The sequence below is a fragment of the Castor canadensis genome, chromosome 12 (assembly GCF_047511655.1).
Source record: "Castor canadensis chromosome 12, mCasCan1.hap1v2, whole genome shotgun sequence".
NCBI lineage: Eukaryota > Metazoa > Chordata > Mammalia > Rodentia > Castoridae > Castor > Castor canadensis.
In genome coordinates, this window is record NC_133397.1 from 110,377,055 (window position 1) to 110,390,964 (window position 13,910).

Sequence of the window (13,910 nt, forward strand, 5' to 3'; positions counted from 1 at the left end):
ACATTCTATACTCACAGCATTGAGTTCAAACCCTAGTCCCACCAAAAAATGAAAAAAAAGTGCATATAGCCTAAATTGTGAAGCCCACTGACTTGTCTTACTTTCACTGTATTTTCTCATTACCCTCTGTTGTCCTTAGTGTCTAATTCCTTTCTGTGTTGTCCCTTTTCCTTTGCTTTTATTTTTAATAACTGCAGTCAGTGTGGTGTTCACATTCGTCCTTAATCCCCAAGCAAGCATCGTGCTAAGATATGTTACTGATGGTGTTTTTTGTTTTTGTTTGTTTCAGATTCCCCATTTTAATTTTTTTCTTTCTTTTGTCATTTGCTCAGTTTATTTAGCATAAATAAAAAGAATGCCCGACCGAATTATGTCATTTGTATTAAGAGTCTGTTTCATGGCAGATCTAGAAGACTGAAAAATATAGGGCAACTTCAAAGAAGGCGAATCTCTCTCTCTCTCTCTCTCTCTCTCTGTTTCTCTCTCCCCCCTCCATTACCCACCCCCTCTTTCTCCTATTCTGAGAAGCAATGATTGAGCTGCCAGAGTTGACTGTGCCTTTATTCTCTGAAATACTCACATCTGATTTGAGGAATGTGGAATGAAATGCTCATGATACAGTCTCTGCCTGTTACAATTACTCCAAACTCTTGCTTTGATACTTTTCACCACTTTCCTTCATCTTTCATTCACTTGCGTTCTTCAGTTGACAATTCTTCCCCAAGAGGCATCTGGAAGCTCTATACCTCCTGGTATGCACATTAATTTTGCCACAACCAGAAACCCTTATTCTTTCAGCTAAGGAATTACCTCTTCCATTATAATATGTTATAATTTGTACCTTAATTTATACTTTCTATATTTTACCTCTAATTCTAGTATTGCTTTTAATATAACAATCATAGTTAATTTATTTGTTAGTAAGTATTTATACTCTTAAAGGTAGAAACTGTATTTTATTAAGCAAATTACCAGAAATTAACAGATATTTTTATAAATAGGATGCCCAATAAATATTACTCAATCATCAGCAACTGATTGACTAAATGTGTATAGGTGGTAGTTTCCAAAGGTATGTGGGCTGGAGGAAAAGAGTATTGCTTTTACAAGCAACCATCCTTCCTTCCCAAATGGAGTATTGCAAAGATAGTATCCTAAATGCTCCCAAGTTATGAAAATATGAATATATGAAAAATGAATATATGAAAAGGTGTCACATATTAGGAAATAGGCTTTGTTAAAGTGGAATATGTAACTTCTTAATAAACATTTATATTAAGAAAAACAAAAACTCCAAAAATACAAATCTTTGTGTTGGTTCTGTGTACCCCTTTTGAATATCTTACTGAGTCTGCTAGCTTTTTGACCTCAACATTCCAGAGTCGATCTGCTTACATGATGCATTTATGTTCAGGAGCGTGAAAACTCATTTCAGGTAGCTCTGGTCCATCAAAGACCTCCTTAGTACTAAGTCAGTGCTTCTCAGTTATCGGTCACAGAGGTGGAGGAACACTGAAATATGTGGATCCTCTCCAGGTTAAGAACAACTTAACCTGAGTATTTTGAATACTCAGAAAATTTTCAAGGAAAAAAAAAGGAAATGTCAGATTTCAGGATATTTCTTTCACCAAAACCTTATGCCAAATGTTCCCTGACAGAAAACACAGAAATAATTGGTTTATAAACAGCTCTACCTAATTTTCTCTCTGTACAGCAAACTCCTGGTGCTTTGCTCACAACTTAGCCAACTGTCATATGAACATGGAGAATACATCATCTGGGAGAAGAAATCATAACGTAGCCTTAAAGGAAATACATGGTTGTACAGGTATTTAGCTGTGAAACCTTTCTGTTTTGCTTTATTTTTCATATAGACCTTTATACTAGATTCACTAAGGTTTGAATTTATATTGTCAATGCATCTCTAAAGTCAAAGTATAATAATTTTCATAAAGTTATTTCTTCAAAAAGTTACACCAAGGAACTCAAAGACCATGACTCCAAATCACCTCTTAATTACTGATTTTGGTACCTCAGCATAATTTGATTAAAGTAAAAAGTTTCTTGTGTAAATGCAGTAATATTATTGGACATGGGTCACACGCTAAGGGGAGAACACATACAGGAGGAATAGGGAAAGGAAGGAACCCAAAACTTGAAAGCGTTTGATGTGCCCACTGCAGAGGAGCTAAAACAGTAATCTTAAATTGACAGAGGTCAATAGGGAAGGTGACCCAGAAGTAGTGAAGAGGTCTGGCACAGATGAACCAATTCGGGTTGCAATACACATGTGCATGGGAGCAATGCTAGGAATCTCTCTGTATTGCTGTCCCTATCTCACTAGCAAAAATGCTATGTCTTTCTTCTTATTGCTTATGTCTTCTCTTCAACAAAATTGAAGGAGAGGGCAGAACAAGTTCTGTCTGGAACAGAAGGGTGTAGGGCAGGGAGCCAGGGCCAGCCCAAACAATGTATGAACATATGAATAAATAAACCAAAACAAGTTTCTTGTGTATTATAACGTGAATTAAGAATTAACCCTGTAACATAAAGAATGAATGGAAACTATATTCTTCAAATAATTCAAAAGTCTGCATTCCTGTGTGAAAATCAAAGAGCCCAACCAACACTTTAGCCACAATGACAGATATTCTATTTTGGTATCAATGCTGGGAAGCTAAGTAAGTCAATTTATTGTGTAAAATGGAAATGGAATAATCAAGTTGAGTAATGAGGCAATAGTTCATCTTGGGCTGTTCTGTAAGCAGCACACTGCTCCTACTCTTTCCTCTTGCCAGCTGTCCAATTTTTTAAATGCAATTCAACATGAAAATGACCCACGTTAGACAGAAAAATGCAATGTGTGTGCTCAACACATTTTTTCTTAATAGTGTGATGCAGTGACCTTTTTCAGTAGATATTTTAACTTTGCATAGTAAAATTATCATACTCACATGGTTTTCCAAATTTATTCAGAAGCATAATGAAGGCAAATGCCTAAATCCTTATTTTCAGGCATTTTGGAGAAAAGCCACAAATGTACAAGATATTAAGCATATCCAATTGTTTTTGCTTCTTAAACACAAGTGTGACTGGACTGTGAGAGGTATTTATTGTTTTTCAGCAATTAGTCAAAGTTCTTTGTAACATTTATATAATTATAATCTGAAAGAATAATTTGCATCTGCAAAACCCATTGCTTAAAGTTTCTACCCCTTCACTGTTGACAGTAATCCTGTTGCCTACTTTTTGTCTCACCATTTGCATAGGTTAAGGAAAAACATCCCGGTTTTACTTCAAATAAAGAAATATTACCTTGTTATAAATTTTGACCAAGGAAAAAAGATAAAATGTGCAAAGATTTCTTTCTAAAATCCCTGTCCTGCATTCCCTGCAGTGGCTTCCAGACTGCAAGCTAATGGATCTCTCCCAGTTCCATCACCCAGCGTCCTCGCACTGGGGTCCAGGGCTCACTAGGTAGCTGAAGATTTCCACCTTCACTCAGAGCACCTGGACTGTGGGTGAACTCTCTGTCCTACTCGTGATTTGGGCATCTAGTAGATGATAAAGAGCAAATGAAGTAGTGTCGCCTCCTACATCAGCATGTTCCAAATGTCTAATTTTTCCTCTGTTACACAAATTAAGTATAGTCTACTTCAGAAAAATTGAAGTAGGCTTGCCTTTAGGAGTCTTTAAGATACTTTTTCCCCACTTATTTCCTCCCTAGTTGTCCTCAACTCTTTTCCCCAAAGTCTCCAACAGTTTCCCTGAGGTCCAGCAAAGAGCATGGAGAGCAAAAACCTGTGAGCAGAAGCCTTTTCTTAAGCTAAGCCTCATCTTTTGTAGCATTTTCCTACTTTTATTCTGTGTGTTTTTCAGGAGGGATCACACAATTCAATTTGGAAGATTATCCTTTATTTTTCAGTCTTAAATAAAAATATTTTCTACAAGGTTTTCCTTGTCCCCTGTGAAAGTTTATGTTAACTTAGTGAATCTATATTATGATGGACATAATTTTCAAGTTAATAGACATTATTTTTGGTGTAGGATTAAGTAAAATAAGCAGAAATGACAGCATTTCTTAAAAACTGTCCTCCCACCCCCCCACCACCATTTTCCTGTATTATTAACTTTGTACATTAGAGTAGTATATTTTTTAAACTGGTTGGTAATATTGATATGTTATTATTATCTAAAATCCATGGTTTAGTGTTTAATTTTTGCTGTACGGTCATGTGGTTTCTGCCAAATACATGGCGTCACGCGTCTACCACTACAGTATCCTCTGCATTGGTTTCCCTCCCCTGAACATAATCTGAGCTCCATCTCCTCATCCTTGGTCCTTCCCAGTGACAATCACTGAAATTTATAGCTTCCATAGTTTTGCTGTGTCCAGAATGTCATGTCATGTAGCTGAAATCATTTTTTGTGGATGTTCTCAATCCAGAGCATGGAGTATTCTTCCATGACTGTTCAGAACTTGATCACTCATTTGTTTTCTTTGTTGAATAAGATAATATTTTACAGATGTATCATGGTTGATTTATCCATTTGCCTACTGGTTGCTTCCAGTTTTTGCCAGTTCGGAATATAACTGATCTGAACCTTCATATGCAGACTTTCTGTGGACATACGTTTTTAACTAACTTCACAAATATCTAGTAGTGTGACTGCTGTATCATTCAGTAAGATTGTGCTTAGCTTTTCAAGCAAATCTGCTCAAGATGAACTGAAGACTCAGCGTAAGACCCAAAATACAAAAGTACTATAAGACACCACAGGGGAAATGCTCCAGAACATAGGATAGGAAAACCTCGGGAAACAGAAGAAAAAAATAGCCAAATGGCATTGTTTAAAAAACTAAAAAGCTGCTGTGCACAGTAAAGAAAATAATACCCAGAGTGAAGACATGCCTACAAAATGGGTGAAATATTTACAAACTGTGCATCTGACAATGGATTGATATGCAGAATGCATAATGAGTTCTAAAAACTCAATAGCAAACTAACAAAACTATAACAAAAACTACAGGAAAAAAAGAACAAGAAAAAGAACATTAAAAAAAAACAAAGAATAGAGAAGAACAACGAGATGTCTGATTAATAAATTGGCAGCTAGCTAAACAGACATTTCTCAGATGAAGACACACAAATGGTTGGCAGGTATATAAAAATAAAAATGCTCACCATCGTTAGTTGTCAGGGAAATGCAAATCAAAATCACGATGAGATATCACTTCACTCCATTAGCAAAAAGACATTAACTTCCAGACATGGCGACTCAAGCCTATAAGCCAGTAATTCCAGAGACTCTTGGAAGGTGAAGATAAGGAGGAGCACAGTCTGAGCCCAGACCAGGCAAAACACTAGCTAGTCTTCATCTTAACCAACAAGCTAGTATAGTAGTCACACATGTAATCCCGGTTACTGGTAGGGATAAGAGGATCAAGGTCTGAAGTTGGCCTTAGGCCAAAAGGTGAGACCCTTTCCAAAAAATAACTAAAGAAAAAAAAAAAGGCAAAAGATAACAAGTGGTAGCAAGGATGTGGAGAAAAAGGATCCCTTGTACACTGCTGGTGGGAATGAAAATTAGTACAAACATTATGGAAAACTGTATGGGGGTTCCTTAAAAATAAAAAGTAGAACTAACCTGACCCAGCAATCTTTGGCATAAACTAGGTCTTCTTCCTCTTAGAACCAATGACGAAACTTGAGAGAAGTTTGGTTATTGCAGAGAAGTTACTTCATTGACCAGAGAATAAGGAGACACTGCCTGAAATAAGCCTCACAGCAGATAGGCTTTCCACCTTTTAGGAGGAGGTGCAGTAAAAGGACAGGTTTTTACGAGTAAAAGGATCATTCATGACTTTTTACTGGTGACTGGCTTGGGTCCATCCCACAGATGAGGGACTTCCTTCTTTGAATCCTCATGTGGGCCAGTTTTAGTCTGGGTCAGGAGTGGACCAGCACAAGATAGCACTGGCAGTGGGAACTGCACAAGGGTCCTGAATACAATGAGATGGTAATGAGTGGGGATGAAACAGTAGGTCAACATGGACCCAGTCAGAGCTCTTAGAAGGCACTGGTCAAGTCCTTGCATCTCAGAATAAAGCACTGGACAGAACACAGATTGCAGAGCAGTAGCAAAGTTTCATAGAAAAGGAAAGGAAAGGAGAAGCACTGGAAAAGATAGAGCAGTGGGCTCTGGCCAGCACAGAGGACTGAATCTTTCTTCAAAGAAAAATCTGGGCAGTCTTTGAAAGAGGAGTAAGGCTGATTGACAGGTTTGATTGACAAGGTCTTGTCCTCCAACATGGGGTATTCTGGGCATGCACTTATGCTGATTCCCAGGTTCTTAATTGAATGTATGAGATGCATCCAATACTCACAGAGGGCTGTACCTGGGAGGTCACATTGAGGACAGATTTTCCTTTACCCAGGATGCACTGTTTCCAGTCTGAACAGCAGAGAGACTCCCCTTTTGGGAAAATTTACTACTGCCACCCTGACCATAAAATGACCATTGGAGGAGAGGTCCACAGATGGTTCTGGGTGTGGAAAGGAGGAGTTTAGTATGGAGTGACATTTTGCTGGGAAAGGCTGAGTCCCATGGACGCTTTTTTCTTTCCCTGTTGCTAGCCTGTCTCCACCATGGTGTTCTTTAAGGCTGAAACCAGTTTCACCATGTTTCATCCTAGATCTGGTTTCACACTGTAGCAAATATCTGGTTGTATTCAGGAATGGCCAAATAGGTCACTTTTCTCAGGGTTTGAGAAGGTGTCTGCCTGGTTCCTGTGTATATCAAAATGAAATGTCATTGCTGTGTGGAGGACACAACTTAATAGGCTCTTTTGTACATTTATAATTAAGAGTTTTTGTTTGTTGGCTTTGATTTTTGTTGTGGTTTTTGCCATAGGGTCTTACTAAGTATCCTAGGCTGGCCTGGAACTTGTGATGCAACCCTGACTCGCCTTGAACTGAGAATTCTCCTGCCTCAGTCTCCTGAGTGCTGGGATTACAGGCATGTGAGGCATGTGTCAACATGCCAAACAGATTGTTTTCTTGCTGATAAATCTTAAGAATTCTTTGTGTGATTTTATAGATGTGCTTAGGAGATATTTTCTTCCAGTTTGCAGCTTGTCTTTTAATTCACTTATCAGTGTTCTCAGAGCATAAGGTTTAAATTTACTGATGTTCACGTACAAATTTCTTCTGCAGAATATACCTTTGGTGTTCTACCTAAAAAGTCTTTACTAAACCAAGTCATTACATTGTCTCTTGGCTTCGTTTCCAAGAATTTTATAGTTTTGTGTCCTACATTTTGTCCTATTATCCACTTTGAGTTTATTTTGTGAAAAATTATACAACTTTTAGTATTATTTATTTCTGTTTACCCTTCTGACATGCTTGAGAGGAGAACATGGACTATTTCCTATTTTTAACTTTATCCTTGAAATCAATATCTATGTTTAGAGCGAAAAAAAGAATAAATGAATTCAAGAAAGATTACACATATGTGAGTCAATTTTGTAATTAACTATTGATGCCTAATGACTCACTTGTGTCATTTGGTTTCCACATTTTTTTCTATTTGAAGTGACTTGTCAAATTGATCACAGTTTCATATTTATTGTGTTATGAAAAGATATGATGGAAAATATTTGAGATACTATAATAATTTTGTCCCAAGGTTTCTAGTTTATGCTTCCCATTCTTTTCCCTTAAAATAAGGAGTGGGGATGTCATACAGATGAAAGTAGTAACAATTTAACAACCCAGATATTTATAATAATAATACCAACAATGTAAGAATTGCTATAAGTCTTCATTCAAACATTTATAAGATTTACATTTTAAATAAATGTAAAATTTTTACAGAGTATATTACAATATCTGGATATTGTTGACAAATATTATATACATTAAAATAAAAATTGAGATTTATGCCAAATTATAAACATACACTATGTTCAAACTAACTCAGTCACAATCATCCAGATATACTTACATTTGGATATAAAAAATTATGTCACATATTTCAAGGATTAGCAAGTTTATCAGCAGTTTTGTTAACCAACATGTGAACTCAATATTTTAATAAAAAATATAGAATTATGTTGTTAAAACAAAATGGCCTCTGTTTTGATAATATCATAAAACTGGTTTCAGGCAGCCATCTTAGAATGTTCAGCGTGATATGAGTCCTACATAACTTAAAATGCCTCAGAATGAGGCAACAGAGACTACTGAGAAGGATAATTCAATAGTATATGGAGGCTAAGGGATGTGGAGAAGATTCTGATTGGAACTGAATTGCATTAAAATCTAGGTAGAATAAATCCTAGGTGAGCAGCACGAGTTTTTGATATGTAAAAGCTGTACCGTAATGGAAAAAAATTTTAAAGCATAGGATGAATTAATATACTCCAAAAGACATGCATTTTAATATTAACTCAAAATTCTACAGGTAATTAATTTGAACATTAGATATGTATTTAGAGGAAAAATGTTTGATTTTAGGCTTTATTTTAAATTGCCACACCTACCGTATTAATGGTAAAGTGAGATTTTATTTCAAAAGAAAAAATCACTTAAGATATGCATTAAAAAAAGTAGCTTTTCCTCTGGAATTAGTTTTATGCAGTAGAACTTTTAAGACAAAGAAATGCAATAATGTAGGTGGCACACACCTGGAATTCAATTCCAGTGCTAGGGACACTGAGGCAGGAGGGTAGACCTCAAGTCCACCCTTGACTACATTGTGAGACCCTGGTTCAAAAAAAATTAAAATGCAATCTGGTAAATTAACATGTCTGGGCACAATATTTTTTTCTTTTTGTTTTAATTACATTTATCTTGATTCAATTCATAAAAACACACAAAAACTGCATCTTAGCAGAATATGATGTGATGTTACACATGCAGTCATTGTGTGACCAGATTAAACATATCTGTCCTCTTAAACTTTTGTCACTATTTATGGCAAAAATACTCAGTACTATTTCTTTCTTTTAGAATGCACAGTACCAGATTGATCTCTGTCTATTAGAGTATCCCTTTTAGGGAATAGCAGCCAGAATGTCTTATTGAGAACTTAGTAGTCACTGAGCAACCTTTGCCCATCCCTGTCTCCTTCCTATTCTTCTCAGCCTCTGGTGACTGCCATTCCACTCAGTTTCTAGGAGATCAAGTTTATGCAAAGAAAGTTTTAAGATATTCAGGAATCTTTTTTACTTGAAATCAGGGTGTAAGAGTCCACATACGTGAGTACTACATGTTTTCATGTGTGTGTCTGTATATGTGAGTGGTAATTAATAAGATTTTAATAGAAGAAAATAAATATTAACAGAATTTTATCAAAATATATAATATTCAGGAAAATAATAATGAATATTTAGTTGTTATGGTGTCAGTAATTTGCTGATTTCACTGATTCGTTCAAGCAAAGAATAAAGTATATTTATTGAACGTTAGCATTACTGGGCTTTGAACTCAGGAACACACACTTGCTAGGCAGGCTCTCTACCACTTGAGCCACACCACCAGCATGTTTATTTACCTTTTCAAAGGGAACTCCTCTGTCGTTTAGGGGACAGGAATAGGAAACCTAATATTTTCTGATTTATATATTGTTTGGATGTTCCTACGTAGAGATGTGTTTCATATGATGTGTTTTATACTGAAAAGCTGTTCAAAATGCATTAATGGTTATTTTGAAAATAAATACATCATAATGACAATATTAAATACTTATTATTTGGCAGGATAATTCCAACTCTTGGCATCCTTTACAGGTATGAAATGATGCTCACTTATAGTTTGTGAAAAATGAGTAAGAATAAAAGCCTATTGACACTGACATGAGAAAGTACAGGATGGTATTTGTTTTGGAACAGCCTTTAACTGTTACTGTGTTAAGTTTATACACACTAGTCTGGAGAGAGATGGTATCATTGAAAATGATAACGTGGAAGCACAAAATATCCTGGAAAACAAGATAATAATATAACCTGGAAATAACATGAAAATTGTCACTATGATTTCTTTTTTGTAACATACAATTGCATATAAAGACACACATTTGTATATATACTTAAATACATAAATGAATACTAGAAGCACTACAAATGAATGTGTAGACATCAAACTCATGTCAAGTTTATTTATGGGTAGCAAGTGTGTACTTTGGAAACATTCGCATTGTTTTGTTTAACTTTAAATTTTTCTTTTTTCAGTGATAAGGATTAATTTTTAAATTAAGTTGTTGATTACTAGAAAGTCAATATATACCTGCTTAAAAGAAGGAGTCTATTAGAAATAAAAGGAATCACATATAATTTTTACCTCCCCATCATCATTGTTTTGCCATAACAATTGCAGTCATCAGATAATTACTTTTGAGGGACTAAATTCTCTATCAGGAAAGCTCTATGATAAATATAACCAAAGTCTCTCAGATATTTGTAGCAGTCCATCCTAATTATTTCTTTTGAATTGTAACATATTTAAAATGCTTACAAAGAAAAACTCAAATATCTAAAAGCAGTAAACAATTTTCAATGTCTTTGTAGTACATTCTTAAACTGTCACTCCCGTTCTGCACCAGTGCATGCACACACATAGCTCTTGGTTATAACACTGATGCGTTTTCACTATTTGACATCAGCTAGCAAATCCAAGTTGGTGGGTTGAAGTCCATAAGCTGTGCTTTTCCTATTCTGTACTGGGAAGCTCAGTTAAAGACATGGCCTTATTGACTCCCTAGGAATTCTTTTCTGGGCCATCCCTCAATTTTCATCTTCAAAGGGGAATTTTATTACCAATTCATCAATTTCTTCCAGCTTTACTCAAACAACTTATAAAACTACTTCAAATGCAAACCCTAAAATATAAGCAGGGACATTGCAATCCTTTTTTACATTAATGGATGTCAGTTTTCAATAATCTATATTAACTTGACTACTTGTAATGAATTTACATTTTATTTATACAGGTTTGCTTGGAACAATCCACTTCAGTCATAATAGAGCATGTTGTGTATTATAAATGAAAGAAAATATTTGCAATGGAATAAGGTCTGAGCCATGATGGCCAATGTAGGTACTGTGTTGTTGAAACATGGCTAGTTCAAATTGAGAGGTAAATAACACATATTACTTTGGAAGAAAAAGTTTGTATTATATATCAGCTAATGAAATTTATGTCGGTTTCATATTGATACAGTGTTACGTTGGATAAACAGGTTTAATAAAATGTTTTAAAATAAATTTAAATTGTTTCTATATTTTTGTTGTAGCTACTATAAAATTCAAATTGCACATAAGACTGCATTATATTACTAGTTTGACATTTTTCATATGGGAATGACATTTTTATTGCCTATGGACCATTCTTATAAATCCTGAATGCTAGAAGATTTAAGATTATTCTAGACCAACAGGTCAAGGCAGCAGTTAATAAATCTTTCCCTTAATGTTCCACCCTCAATATGATTCACCTCACTGCTCTCTGTCTAGTTCTTGTCTTGCTGCTATAAACTATCTCCTACATTTTCAATATTTTCTGTCTGCTTCTGGTTTCTAATTGTCATAGCATTTTAAACTTTATTGTTATTTTATTGCATAAAGAAAACCACAAGCTCTGTTTCTAGTTTAACATCTGACCAAACTGCTGATCTTTAAAAACATTTTTTATTTTCAAGAAAAGAAGCATCTTATTGACACAGCAATTTCTTCTAACCAGGAAGACATTGAGTTTCTGGCTTTCCGTACATTGAGATTTCATAAGTAATGTAGGAATCTTATTTGACTTCTCAGCTATTGATACGGTATTATAGTTTTCATATTTTTACATATAGCTTAGCAAATTCAAATATAGTACATCTGAAAATACTGTATTACATTATTTGGTAAAATATCATTTCTAGAATTTTTGTTCACTCTCTTTCTGTGTCACAAATTAATTACGTCATAGCTGAAAATAACATGCATGCATCACATCCTAATTTCCAAGGTAGCTTACTTGGGCTCTTCTGGCTCAGATTGTCTCATAACATACAGTCAGCTGTCAGTCAGAGCTGCAGTCTCATTTGAAGGCTAGAATGGGGGGAGGATTTAATTAGAAGATTATTTGCATTATTACTGTCCAAATTCTGTTCCAGATGCTGGACTCAAGGACTCAGTTCTAATCCTATCTGTTATCAGAGGCTTCCCTCCGTCCCATGACATATAGCTTCTCCACAGGGCAACTTGAAACATGACAGTCAGCTTACTGAAAAGCAACCAAGAAAGAACTCCAAGACAAAAAATTGCTATGTTTTTATAAGTTAATATTGAACGATAATTCATTACCTCTGGTTTATTCTAAATTACTGGAAAATTAAGATGGCTATATGTCACTTTTTGTTTGAAATAAATAAATTTCATTGTCCTTGTTTTAAATTGGCATATTGTTAGACTTGCTAAAACCTCCAAGTCACTTATCCCCAAACATTGTCACACTAACTTTCTTTTGATTACCTGATGTCTTAGTTCATTTGTGCCGCTACAAAAGAATACCTGAGACTGGGTAATTATAAAGAATATAAATTTAATATATCAGAGTTCTAGAAGCTAGAAGTCCAAGCACAAAGTCCTAGCAGGCCCAGTCTCTGCTCCCACATCCTCCAGAGGGACAAATGCTTTGTCTGCACATGGCAGGAGGAGTAATAAGTGTCCCTAGTCCACACAGACCTGACTTATCAATGCCATTGCACTGGCGATTAAGTTCCCAACATGAATGGCTTGGAAACATTCAACCCCTAGCCCTTGACAGTGCCTGCTTCTTCTTACTTTCTTGTATCTCCGCCCATTATTCTCTGTATCAAGAATATTTATGCACCATTTTTAGATGGCTGATTCCTTCCAAGCATGCAGTTGATGTATTAAAAATTACCTCCTCAGTGATGTCTTCCGTGTTGTCTCATCTGGTATAGATAAGTCACTATCTAGTGTGTTAATATTTTTAATTTTCTGTACTGTACTTACTACCATGAGGTAGCTTTAGTATCTCTTTTTTTTGTATGACTTAGTCTAATGGTGTATTTACAGACTTTTCAAGGTAGTAAGAATCTGTTCAATGAAGTATGTATTCCTACAGCCAAGAAAGGTGATCATTACTTACACTAATTATTAATAAAACATAGTAAACACTCTTAGAATGCTGAGTAAAAAACAAACATGAAAATCAGCAAGGTGAGATGACAGGTTAGTAAGCATAGGGACAGAGAAGCACTGTCGGTTGAATCAAATAAAACAGTCATCATTTTATTTCAGTTTCTGTGACAGCAATGGCAGAATGGCTTCGGTCACAGCAGGGAATGTTTTGGTCTTCAGCAGCATCAGTTTAGAGAATTCTGCGTGCTTCCTTCTCTGTGGCATCAGTACTGTTCCCACAGTGAAAGTGGCAGCATATCCAGAGTATTAAAGACAAATGTGTGCCATGAGTTTGAGCCAAGATATAGATGTAGTCCTTCCTTTATTCTGTTCTGTCACCTCCACTTACTCTTTTGCAACACCTGCTTCCCAACACTCACGTAACCAAAGCCCTGCAAAAGAGACAAACATGCAAACAATGGAATTTCCAGCAAAATTTTAGACAATACATATGTTTAAAAACTGTGACTACTGATAGAATAGAAATTTTATATAAATGTTTTTTCTGAGGTGAAAGTCACCATTTCTGGCTTGAAAGCCATGTCATGAAATAATTTCAAAGTGGTATATACTTGTTTGGAGTACTGCTACCAAATACCAAATAGACATGGTTTGGGTAGACAATTAAACCACATATTGTTTTTAATGCATTCACTTATTTGTTAAAACTTTCTTTTTCATAAGTTTTTATAATTATTATTACATACTGAAACTGATT

The 13,910-nt window shown here is 35.3% G+C and overlaps 1 protein-coding gene across 1 annotated transcript in view; it reads right to left on the reverse strand.

Moving 5' to 3' along the window:
- Nucleotides 1–11,670: 11,670 nt before the first annotated feature.
- LOC109702713 (leucine-rich repeats and immunoglobulin-like domains protein 2) overlaps nucleotides 11,671–13,910 on the reverse strand; it is a 176,055-nt gene continuing 173,815 nt past the window's right edge. The window contains exon 4 of the transcript XR_012439927.1: nucleotides 11,671–13,584. The gene's annotated coding sequence lies outside the window, so the exon portion shown is untranslated. The remainder of the gene's footprint in view (nucleotides 13,585–13,910) is intronic.